General features: G+C 37.8%; 1 protein-coding gene across 1 annotated transcript in view; it reads right to left on the bottom strand.

Annotated features, from left to right (window-relative positions):
- ANKFN1 (ankyrin repeat and fibronectin type III domain containing 1) overlaps positions 1-12804 on the bottom strand; it is a gene marked incomplete at both ends in the record, with an annotated part of 62878 nt that overhangs the window by 35929 nt on the left and 14145 nt on the right. The window lies entirely within an intron of this gene.

Here is a 12804-nt window from a genome sequence, read left to right as displayed (position 1 = left end):
ACCTATTAAGGACCTATCCACTTTTGAAGTGAATTAAGAGGCACTGGGCTGACACACCCCTCCCAACCTGTCCTGCAGCCTAAGTTACAACGGGTACCTTCATCAAAGTGCTCCCATCAGCTCGTACAGATCACTTATATTCTTGCTTAAGGGGCTGTGAAATTAGTAGTCCTGCTGTCAGTACTCTTCCTCAGTACTTGCAAAAATGAATATGCATGTAAAATAGTATCAAGCAGATCACGGAAAACTACTAGATGACTTTAAGAAAAGAATATATGCAAGTGGGGAACTGATGGTTGCAGGTAGGACAACAGCCTCTTTTTCTTGTCATTACACTTCAGTAATGACAGTACCATGATTAGTGTTAAGGTTAATGCCAGAGTCATACATCTGGGATTTAATAACTTGTACTTTCAGACTCAAACTTCCAGGAAAACCTATCAAAACCATAGTGAAATTAATCTCCTAAATTATTCTACTATAGACATGGGAAAATCCCATCAATCTTCTGGATTTACAAAGTAGAGAATTCAACCCAAAGCTTTCCCTGTAAGATTCACAAAATAGTTTACAGATAATTTATTTGCATATTTATTAGTACTGGAGTCAATAATTTAGATTAGATCAGAGGGTATAGGTGTTTTCATTTCAGCATGTGGAAATTTCATCTTCTGGCTGTGTCACACTGGTGTTTTCATGTTAAAAGAAAAAGGCTTCACAGAACTTTTTGCTCACCATATACAATACATTTTTCTAAAACAGCCAAGTATCAGCAGCACAACTTATTTTTCTCTTCTCTCCTAATTGCTCCTTTTCTGTGATTGCAGTTTTTGAATGCACAGCGTGTTCTGCAACGTTTTTGTATTTGCTGTGATGAAAGAGATACTGGTTTTGTCTATTGTCTTTGAACTTTTTCAGTGTATATTTTTCTACTGTTCCATAGGTTTTAAATACCTAAATACTGCCACCTTTAGTGGAAGCTGTCTCTGTACATTAGTATGAAAAGGTAGAGACTGTTACCGTAGTCTGCTGTAGGTTTTTGTTGACAACTTAATTATAGGAATGCTTATATGTACCATTGAACTTAATGGCCCATCAGAGTTTCCATTGTAAGCCACGATTTTCAGGGTTTATGACTCCACTATGTTAAATCATTGAGGACACTGCATACATGCTGCAAACGTAGACATGTTTTCTATTTTCCAGAAGGATAAATTGGAGAAAAACTGTTCAAACTCCTGAACTTCTTATCAACAGGCTTGCAGTCACTTCAGATACCATTTTTCTTTTCAAAGATTCATGTAATGCAATATAGTGTCCTTCAGGACAGATTCTGCCAACAAATCCCGTCTTCATTGAAATCCCAAGGCATGACTGACTGTGCTTCTCAGCATGAGTAAAGTTGCACTTTAGGCAGCACAAAACAAAAGCCAAGGGTGAAAAGAGCAGCTTTACATTGCTTTTGAGCTTCCCAAATTTTTAGCTGTTCTATGGACTGGAGAGTGCCCAAACATAAACTGGTGGTTCAAGAAGCATATTTAGATTTGGGTAGCTTGCATAAATAAGCATTGTAGCCCTATTCTTGATGTGCATCTCCTTCTCAACCCTTCCACTTGTATTCTAGCATTTAGAAAAGTGCTCCTAATATTTAGAGATCCTAAGACACTGCCCAAAGAGGAATCAACTGCCTTTTTCTAAACAGGAGTATAAACCTAGACCTTTGCAAGCATGTGTGCAGCAGGAACATCATGGTACTAGCAGTATTATGATTAGCAACAGCATGACAATTTGTTCTCAGAAATAATCAAGGACCACTGAGTTCTGAGAAAGAAACTGAGTTACCAAGGGGAGAAAGGCTGACATTGCCTTTAAAGCCATCTCAGGAACAGCTGAGGAAGTTGGTTTTGAAACAGTAAATCACAGCTTTGCTCTGATGTTCTAGGGCAAACTTTTGTCCCAACTCATGTTGTTAGTGAAACCCCATGTGCAGGGCAAATGCGCTCTTCCTCTTGTTGTGTGACACTTGTGATTTCCTAGACCTCTGAAGGACAACTACTCACTAGGGAGAGTGATCAGTCCCTTGTCCCTTCACGAGGTACTGAGGAGAGCTCTGTACCCCTCTGATCCCCTCAATCAGCTGAGTCTTCACTGGCTGCCAGGCTGAGGCTCAGCTGTGCTTCTCATTATACAGCCAAGTAATGCCAGCATTTTGCTCTTATTTTTTTCGCTTACCCTGTGGTGGCTGAGACCCATGAGACTGAAACATAGGAATATGATATTAGCTTGTTTGTATCAGGTTATGGTTATCATTATGATTGAGAACCTTCCTTTTAAAGGATATTTGCCTAACAAGGTGGTGTATACAAAGTTACTCAAAATTCAATTTTCAAGTTATATTAATATTTAAAAAACTCACATTTGGAAAAAACCCTGCCCCCCAGCTTCAGTAAAAATTTCCATAACTGAAAAATAAATATTTTTTGAACAGCTGTATTGGAATAATGCCTTCTTTTTCCCCTTGTTTCAAAGTACTACTGAACACATATCAACAGGATACACTGAAGCATTGCTATTTTTGACAGAATGTCATTCTCTAACTCATGCTATCCGTCATAAAGAAACATAACAGATTTTTGAATTTTTTGCTTACTTTTGATCTCAACAAACTTTTTTCTCCCATGATTTTATTGATTCAAGTAAGAAGAGTATGACATGATATAGTTTCAAAGAAATGCAAATCAACTTAAGTCATTTCGCAGTTATTAAGCTTATATCTCCTGTTATACATTGCCAGATTTCAGCTTTCTACCATAATGGTTGCCTAAAAATTATACATAATACTCTACTATACTCATTCATTGGCTTTTAAACCTTTTAGAAGGATGTGAAGAACAGGGTCCCTATTTTATGGGTGGGAAAATGAAGGCAAGGAGAGGTAGAGCATCTTGTTCACTCAGCAGGTCCCAAAATAACAAGGGACAAACTCCTATGACGTATATCATGTTTATTAGGCCAGTGCTGCTCACGCTTTCTGTCTACGTGGGTTATATATAGCTCTTTCCGATACCAGTACAAAGCTACACATCCATGGTCTTACCCTTGTGATTAACCTGGATCTAAAAATTATGTAACTTTGTGCATGAGCAACCCATCATGAACATTTTGCTAAATCTTTACCTACTTTCTGAGAGAGCGCACTGCTCTCGTAGTAAACAAAAAATATCAACCATTTGTGTAACTCTAAAGTATTTGGGACTTTAAGAAAGAACAAAAGACTAGCTAACCTCAGCACTTTAACAGTTGAGTATAAAAATGCTCAAGTATAAAAACATGAAGATGAAGAGGGTCCTTTATAAGAGTCCAGGAACAAGACCTGGTCTTGTAGACTGCACCAACTGTGCTGTAAAGGACCTGAAAGCTGTTGGGTGAATTAAGGATGGAGCATGTTCCAGTCCTGTTCTGAACACCCCAAAGGCCTGCTTTGTTGTGAACGCTGAATGTCTTCGCTGTTGCGGCTTTCCATCTGACACTTCACGTTATGTCAGAGCAGGGGTTTTTTGTGTGTTCAATATATTGGTGACTATGTGTTTTAATGAAGGTGCCCTGTATTCCAGAGCTAGCAAATGCACGATGTGTTGCTGCGGTCGCCAAGATAAGTAGTAATTTTTAAATAAACAGCAGTATAAACAGTTACATAAAACTCATGTAAATTGCTGGCACATAATTTTAGACTGGCTTAAGTTATGTAACCTACTTGTAGCCAAGTTGTTTTTTTTTTAATACTCAATTCATGCACTTGAAAATAAAGGGAGAAGTTTATTTTCACCTGTTTCTTTTCCACTCGCTCTTTCTTTTATACTGTGCATGCCTTAAACAGCTTACCAGAGAGATTGACAGACAGACAAGAGACAAAATGAAGGCACAAAACACCTCCTGACTCTGTTGTAGATTCATTCAGAAAAACACCTTCTCCTGAGTCAAGTAAATAGCCAAAGCCACAGTAGAATTTGTCACTTCTCTTGGCATTTCTTTTTGCTTGCACTTAAACTACTCACTGAATTGCTGAGTAGATTGATTAGACCAAGGGACATGAGTTCTGTTGCTGAGCTGATGGGGTCTACTGAATAGCGTACTGAGCTGGGATTCTGGGTGTTATTCTTGCATTTCCTACTGAATTGCTGTGTGACCTTGGGCAAAGCGTTGTGCCACTATGGCTTTTAATCCATACTTAAGTAGCAAAGAATCTCTCTCCTTCCCTTCCTCCCCATGTCCAGGGTCTAGCCTGAAGGACACTGTGATCTTAGCTTGTGTTTCCAAGGGCCTCCAAACAAATAATTGCATTGTTCAATCACTTCCTTTGAAATGTGAAGCTGAAGGAGAGCACTAACACCAGAAAGTACTTCACACCATCTTTTTCTGCCTGCTGATCTTTAAAAAATAATTTTAATAATTTACACTAATAATGTCTTAGCAGCTAGATTTCAGGATATTGAACACTGCCATTTGTGTGAATAAAATCAGGATGAAAGTACCTAAACGAATACTCAGAAGCGTATCACAAGTGAAGAGAATTGAACACTAGTGAAAAGCAGGAGTCAGTTTCTTGGTGTAGACAGCATCACCAGCTCAGATGGAGAACATTGTTTGCAGTATTTGGTCAGCTCCTCCTAGCTGCCTTGAACTGTTCTTTCCAGCCTGAATTAAGAAAGGAACCCAATTTTTGCAGATTTGAGTTCAGGCTCAGTTCATGCCTCTCTTGTGTTTGGAAATTCCCCCAAGAATGATAGGAGAAAGACAAGTCGTGCCAGCTGTAGGGAGTACTGACAGAGATTCCAGCATAATGCTTCCATTGCGAAAAAAACAAATGTTTGGCACCAAGGAGTTTGCATTTGTTCCTGTGGATTTGCTTCTTTGCATGAAGGGTATAATCCATCCATAAACACACACTAACTTAGAACGTCTGGAATTGGTTGCATGCCGCTCAGTAAGAGTGCAAACAGGGACAATATGGTACAAGCCACAGCATTTACAAAAAGGGCAACTGAACTTTTCATTTCTTTGTTTGTTTAGGGACTCTAACTGGGATTTACTACACTGCTTAAGGGATTTAGGCATATTGCTGTGCAAACACAGAAGTTAAAGCAGTATAGTCATGGCCTGGGACTAGGATTTCTAGGTACTACTTAAATTAAAACACAAGCTCCTAACTGCTCTAGATACTAGTGTTCATTATTTTGGATCTTATCTATTATATCAGTTATTTCTGTAAACTTATTCAAAGCTCTTTGTACTGTGTCAGTAGAAACATCACTAAGGCTGAAGAGGAATGAAAAAGATGCAAACAAACAGCACTGTGTCCACCTTTAGTAAGTAAAGCACTGGTGTGTTTTAGTATGAAAGAACTATGGGTGGGTTTAAAGCTTCTCATCAGAGCCATAGCCAGAACAGTACCAAGAGCAGCATTCCTAGACTATTCCTAGAGAGCACATCTTCATTTGAAACTCTGTGGCTACAAAGCTTCACAATACTTGTTTCAGAGAATTTTTTAAATAAGCAAATACTTTATTTGCAGTAAAGCTTCTTCCCAAACAGCTGTGGGGTCCTTTACCTTTTGTGCCTGTTAACAATAACTGATGATGTTAAATAACCGTTCTTGTGGCCCTGTTTCTGGATGTTCCTTTGACCCAGGCCAGAATACTGTTTTTTATATCTTTATGTTTATGGGAAGCATTATGACAGCAGGCTGGGTGCCAAAGAAACATCTTTGCTTGATCATGGTTTCACTAGTTCATCTTATAGCAAATCTACATTATATAAATGATTTATAAGATACTCTTTTTATTGCATTGTAATAAAATTCTCATGAAGAGAAAAAAAAAATATTGACCGTTTTCTCTCAAGTATTTAATTAGTGTTTTCTAAGTACTAACAATTCTTTATCTGTTTGTAGTAAGGTCAGCTATTCCAGTACAGGAAGGAACTTTTTTACCTTTCTCTAGCACTGCAGCCAGGTGTTGCAAGCAAAACAGCCTTCATTTGGGGAATTTTTACTTAATTTATTAACAACTAACACAAACTTCTAATCACTGATTCAGAGTGAGAAGAAAACAAACAATTAAACAAACATTTAAGTGACCACCTTTCGACTGCCTTTCCCAGGCTCAGCTTAAGTCAGACACCTATACTCTCCCTTTCCTACTGTCAGCTTCCCTTGTTTCCACCATGGGGTTATGCTCAGCAATGGGGTTTTCCGTTGCACTTAGAGGTAGCTGGGCCAGTTGTTACCAGCACCTGGCATTGACTGACCTCCTCCCACTCCTGTGGCCCCTGGCTACTGAAACCTGCCATATATGCCCAACACAGTACTCAGGTGTGAGCTCATGCGTGAACTCATTGGGTGCTCAGACATGAGTTAAAAGGGCGCTCATGTGTGAACCAGCTGGATGTTCATTAGTAAATTAAATGTGTGCTCATGCATGAACTGATTGGGTGCTCATGCATAAATTGATTGGGTGTTCATGCGTGAACTAATTGGGCACTCATGCATGAAAACAGTAAAACCCTGCAATTTATGCTCAATATATGAGGTAAGAGCTTGAAGCAGATCCAAAGGTCTGATTCCAAATTTACATTCATTTATCAGTTCTGTGGGTTACATCTAATTACTAGAACAGTATCAGGGTCTGGTTGTGGTTGGAGAGACAAACTATGTTTTAGACCCTTTGTCCTTGTAAGTGGACCAGAAAAGTCCATGTTGGACCAGAGAAGACTTCAGACAAAGCAGTGAGCAGGGAAACTTTACCACAAGCCCTTTGAAGACGTTCTGTTGTTTAAGTCTCCCATGAGGAAGCATTCCCAAACCCATGGGCCAAAAGGTCTGCTAAATTAGAAACCTCCTTCAAGACAGAAGCTGAAGGTCTTTGAGTTCCAGTCCTGCCACTATCTATAAGAAATTCACCTCTTCTATGCAATACCTATGAACTGGAAGCTATAACGGTTAGCCACATATGAATAGTTTTTAAAAATACTTATTAATTTTAGTAAGTCAAAGCAAATGTAAAGGTAAAGCAATGTCTTAAATTTCAGCAACATCATGATAGGAACCTTTTTTTCTTGGAGACCAAAGACAGACAAAACCAGAGCCTGTATGTCTGGGTTTTCTCGTAGCCTGTCATCTTGAGCTGCTGTTAAAAATCCTTATCAAACACAAAGCAGCAGAAAAGAATGATTAAGTTGGGTAACTTGGTGTCTGATCAACTACATTAGTTAATTACACCGTCACTTAGTATGTGATCCATGTTCAAAGGTGGTTTTAAATACATAGCAAACTTAAAAAATAGAATTTCTTAAATTTTATGTTAATTCCTACACATACTATAGACATTGACAGGAGCTAGAAATAGAAAGGCTTGTTTTAACATTTATACATTTCTGTACTTGCTGGGCATAAAAATAGAAGTCAAATTGCACAGTCCTGTTAGCTACCAAAATGTAATGCGCAAATAAAGTGCCCAGGAGACCTAATAAAATGCCATAAATGAACTACTGTAAAAAATATCAGACCACACCTATTCAGCAGGATTACAAAGACATGTATTCTCTTTCCTTTTTATGTAGTAAGAACTGTTTTGGGGAAAGAAAGAATGAGTTTCAAAATATACAAAGAAACTTGAATAATAAGTGAAAAGGGTTTCAAGATCAAGTTGAATGCAGAATGCTACTTAATTCCACTATAAACTGGAACAAGGTCAAGCAATGATATAGCATCTACTTTAGAAAGATGCATAGATATTAAAGCACCACGTTTTCATACCTAAGATTCACTTCTACAAGCATTCCTTTCCATAACCAGGGGGGTTCTAGAAATCAAAGAAAGCACAGACTTGCTGTACTCTGACACTGCTGTGTGAACAGTTAGTTGCCACCAAGGTGGGGAAAAAAGCCAGAGATGTCATATATATAAGTACTTAGGTCTTTGTGTAAGCTCTACTTATTAGACTAGCCAAACCCACTGTACAATAAGAGAAGGATCACTGCAGGAATCCTGCTATGGATCAAATCCAAACTTGGTCAAACGTAGCAAGTCAACTACTGATAGAAAAATCAAATACATATTTACAAAACATATATGCTGTTTATATGTGCTCACAGGGACAAGAAGCAGCCCATGCAAAATTATAAGATTATTTCGTTGGGAAAGCATTACCCCGAGACTAAAACATGCAGTATCACACAAATTTGTAGATAGTTTTTGTAAAATCTTTGAGGTTTTTCACACTGAAATTTTCAGTGAAAAATTTCCATTGACACAGTAAGATGTCAACTGCGAACCTCAAATACAGATTTTTTTTTTTTTTTTTTTTTTTTGAGCTACAGGACATATATCATACAGACCAAACCTGGTAGGCTTCCTCATTCCATGATCTCAGGCGCTGACCCTTAATGAAACAGCAGCTCTGTTCATCCTTTAGTTGAGACTTCCAATGATAACACCAAATTGCACCAGCTTCTCCTGGACAAAAGTACTTGCCTATAACCAACCCATTTCATGCAACCATGCGATAGTAACATACTCTGACTACTGCATATCTAGCTAGGACTGAACCAGTGATTTAAAGACAATTTAAATTATTCTCATGCAAAAAATTCTGAAATGAACCAGAAATTGCCTTGAAAGGAAGGAGGCAGGGAGTTACTTTTTGTCAAAATTTAAGCAAGACATAACGGATTCTTTCCTGATCTAAGCTGACATGTTGGTTTTTTTAAAGAGCTACACTGACATAGAAAATAAAAAAATCTTCTCTCTACCCAACAGAAATCCTAGGAGGCAGCTGGGAAGTCCTGAGAAACATGAGATATTCTGCTAAAATAGCAAACTAAAAAGAAAGTAACAAGGGCTAAAGTAGCCTAGACAACTTAGCATAATTATCTGGAAAATAACTTGTCAACAATGTCCACAGCTACATCCAAACAGGGAGAAGATCAGCTCTGTTTGCTACATCAAATATGGCTCAGATTTTTTTCTCTCTTGCTTTCTCTTCAAACATAAATAGTTCCAGGCTCTTAAATAAATTAGCTAACTTCGGTATACAAGCTGTTTCATTTTTTCTCCAAAAGGGGGTATAGATATTTGTTTAAAAATTGTAAATAAAATATAAACAGAGATTTTTCCATTGCATAGCAATCCTTTCCAGTAGGTAATGATCAGTGCTGTGTCCATTTTCTTTCCTTATCCTATACTTGGGAATCACAGCATTATTATGACTCTTTCTGAGGGGAAATGGATGAAAAAAATGCAGTAAGAGGAGGTTTACCTGGACTTATTAATCATAAAAGCAAAATAATAATCAGGGTTAAAATGAGCAGAAAATAAGTGCAACAAAATTACTTACTATTACTCATAATTTTGTTCTTTAAAAATTCCTGCTTTCTTTATGTGTATGTGTTGTGTTGAAGATGTGAACCCTAGAAAGGCTAGTTAGTGAAAGACAGCAGTTCTTAAAAGCCCTACAAGCACTTACTGCTCCGCTCCATCATCAGGACCATTCCTAGGAGTCCAGTGGTGCCTATCTATCTGGATTATGTTGCTGCTGGGATTTTTTGCATCAGGATAGTTACAGTAGTATAGCCTTAGGATAAAAATACATCATGCAGTAACAATATGACAATGTAAACAGAAGGTTCACCTTAGCTTCAAATCGTGGCAAGTTATTTTTATATTAATTTATATTAATGTAGAACATTTTGATTGCATTTTCGAAAATATAAAACTAAAGCAGAATTTAAGTACTTCCACGATGAGATGTGAAGTTTAGCCTTAAGGCATGATTAAACCAAGGACAGGGTTTTTTCTTCTCAATATTGCAGTGATGCTTCACATCCTTCCTAAAACTGGCTGGGGTGAGGTGTCTCTGGCTTTGAATCTTTCTCTAGCATGGAGCAGATTATTCCTGTTATTATTGATTTATGTCATGCCTGTCTGCTTCCAGCCTCAAAACACTTTACTAAGTTACAATATACATAGGAATCATTTCAAGTCAGCCACCACTACGCTGTAGCTTTCTCTGGAGGGAAACTGAAGGGAGCCATTAGGATGGTGCCTGCAACATTAAACAACAATCCAGGAGAGGAAGTAAAGAATACTCTGGCTCCTTAAAGCAATGGCTCAACAGAATGCAGTCACTGAACTGCCATCCAGCTGGGACACCAAAGTCAATACCCATTCACCGTGTGTGGTTAAAATTAAATCTCCTAATGAAGTGAGATGGTTTTAGTGGTTAGAGAGTGAGTGCAAAGTATTATTCTCCTGTATTATTATTTGTAAGTTATACAGCTAACAAGGGAAAAGATCACACACAGGAAAATAGCAGACAGTTAGATAATGTTCCAAACCCAGTTTCTAAACGACATTTGGGCAAATAAAGCTTTGGAAAAATATGTTAAAAAAAAAGATGACACAGAAAAAAAAACTAATTGGCAGTTTCTTAATGTTTTTAGGGAACTAAACTAAACAGAAGTGATGTCAGTTTTTATCCCCTATAATTCAGCTCCAGAGAAAAGAACATTATTAGCTTCTGTTAATGAGCAGGTATTCCCTAAACACTGCTGCAAATGCTCCTGAATTTTAATTTGCTTAGAAAAAGAAATGGTAAAGTATTGAGGGGGGAAAAAAAAAACCTAACAGCTTATTTTTGTCCCTGAATTAGCAAAATGCTTAGATGATTTTCTGGATAGGAGCTTTATATATCTGACTAAAAAGATCCTCACACTATGTTATCAAGCCCTCCTTTCAGGGCTAGTAATTGCTAGCTGGTTCTAATCATTCTTGCAAATGATCATTTGAAAGGTTCTTTTTATGACCCCTCAAACTGGCACAAAGAATCTCACTCCATAATGTAATAAACAATTCTACAACCAGTGCTTAATTAATTCCCGAAAGTCACCAAAAGGAGCTATTAATGATCTTTCTTTTTATCTAACCATAAATATGCAAGTCTCCTGGGATAAAGGATTTAAAAAGAACATTCTGGCAAAACTAACTGTCAACTTGATAAAGCATAAAATGATCACCAGTGAGGGCAATTCAAAATACGAAGGCAATGCTACCTAGTCTGATTAGAAATTTAGGTCAGGTTACATTAAGTATCTCTGAATGTTATGCTTACCAAAAAGAGGACAGAGTTGACATGGTGCAAAACAGACTCAACCCACATGAATACACAAGAGAAAAATACTACAACCTTTAGAAAATTATTTTAAAAAATCAGTTCTATTTGGCAATTTGCTTTACTGTGAAAATATCAACAATCATTATAATTACAGTGTGGACTATATTTCAAGGTTGTTTAAGAGAGACATATTAGAAAAAGCTGGCTGATATTTTCAAGAGAACTTAAGTGTTTTAGAAGCCCAAGCATTGTTTTCACCACCTAAATCAGGCAGTAGGAAGCCCTTAAATGAAATTTGGTTTCCTGGCAACCCAACCCATTGCTGAAAATTAGATTTAGGCTTCTAAAGGGTGTTGATGTTTTTGAAAATCACAATTCCTGCAGCACTGCACAGCTGACTAGGTGTAATACAGTAATTTACCCTTCTAATGAGGCTATCAGGAATGGAATCACTTTGATGGCTTTAGTGATGTCTGAGAAGTTGGGTTTTTTTCTTACACTGTAAAATTTTTTTCATTGGGCATAGCCAGTGATAACTGGAGTCTCTGATAAGAAGCAGGTGGAAGAAAGAGAGAGAATCTGCCTTTTCCAAGATAAACTCATGCCATCCTTTCGGTGTTTGTGCTTGATGCCAGCGGAGCCTGGGCACCAGCATGTTCCACCTTCAGAAGAGCTCCATGAGATATTGGACCCTCGATGGACTGGGGCTTTCTGAATCTCTCCTCTTGAAGCAATCCCTGTGATACCCACACATGGAAACATGAAACAGACTGCCCCATAGTCATATAGCCATTATGGTTCTTGCTATATGTATGGAAATCCAAGTTCCAAGTACCTCTCAAATGACTTTTTAATATTAATACAAAGAAACAAACACAGCAGGAAACATTAAGAGAGACACAGTGGGAAATAACTGAGAGGACTTTCAGGCTCCCCACTCCTTGACTCCCCTGGGCTGGGTAAAGAAGGCCTCAGATCTTCAAAACAGTGCTTTTCAGTCCCTTGACCTGTGGAAGGACTCAGGTCCCTACTGGAAGATGGAGGCTGTGGACTGCTGCACTTAACACTGAAGAACTTACTGTTCTAAACATTTTAGAAAAACTGGAAGTTCCCTTCAACAGGAAATTTTAAAATTTCTCATTTTTGTTCTAATCTTCAGTAAAACTCTTTTTTTTTAATGTTGGAATTTCCTGTGGAACAGAAATTCTGTTTTGAAACCATTTCTATTCAACAGCGCTATTCAGATGGAAGCATTTTCCTATTCATTCCACTTTGCAACTAACTGGTGCCACCCCAAATGTATTGCCCTTCCAAGAATGATGTGGCAGCCCTGGAATAGCTAATTAGTTAGGTTGTATGATGCCTCTGCCAAAAGTTTCAGCTTCCAGAGGCATTCCTTTAAGGAATGGTGGTGTGGGTTTGGCATTTACAAGATACACATGTTTTCAGGAGCCCACAGGCACCAAAAGTTAGCTTGTGTTTTATAACTGCTCATCTCAACCCAGTCATTGAGCCGATGTCCTAACCACAGCAAGTCAAGCTAACTTCTTCAAAGCACTCATGGAGAAAACTTTTGGTTAATTTATTTTTTTTTTTTAATAAAAATTTTGTCTTTGGGGAATCTTTTAAGAAAATT

The sequence above is a fragment of the Phaethon aethereus genome, assembly GCF_964289735.1.
Source record: "Phaethon aethereus genome assembly, chromosome: 18".
Classification (NCBI taxonomy): Eukaryota; Metazoa; Chordata; class Aves; order Phaethontiformes; family Phaethontidae; genus Phaethon; species Phaethon aethereus.
Note: the sequence above shows the minus strand (reverse complement) of the source record. Positions and strands in the feature narration are given on the sequence as shown.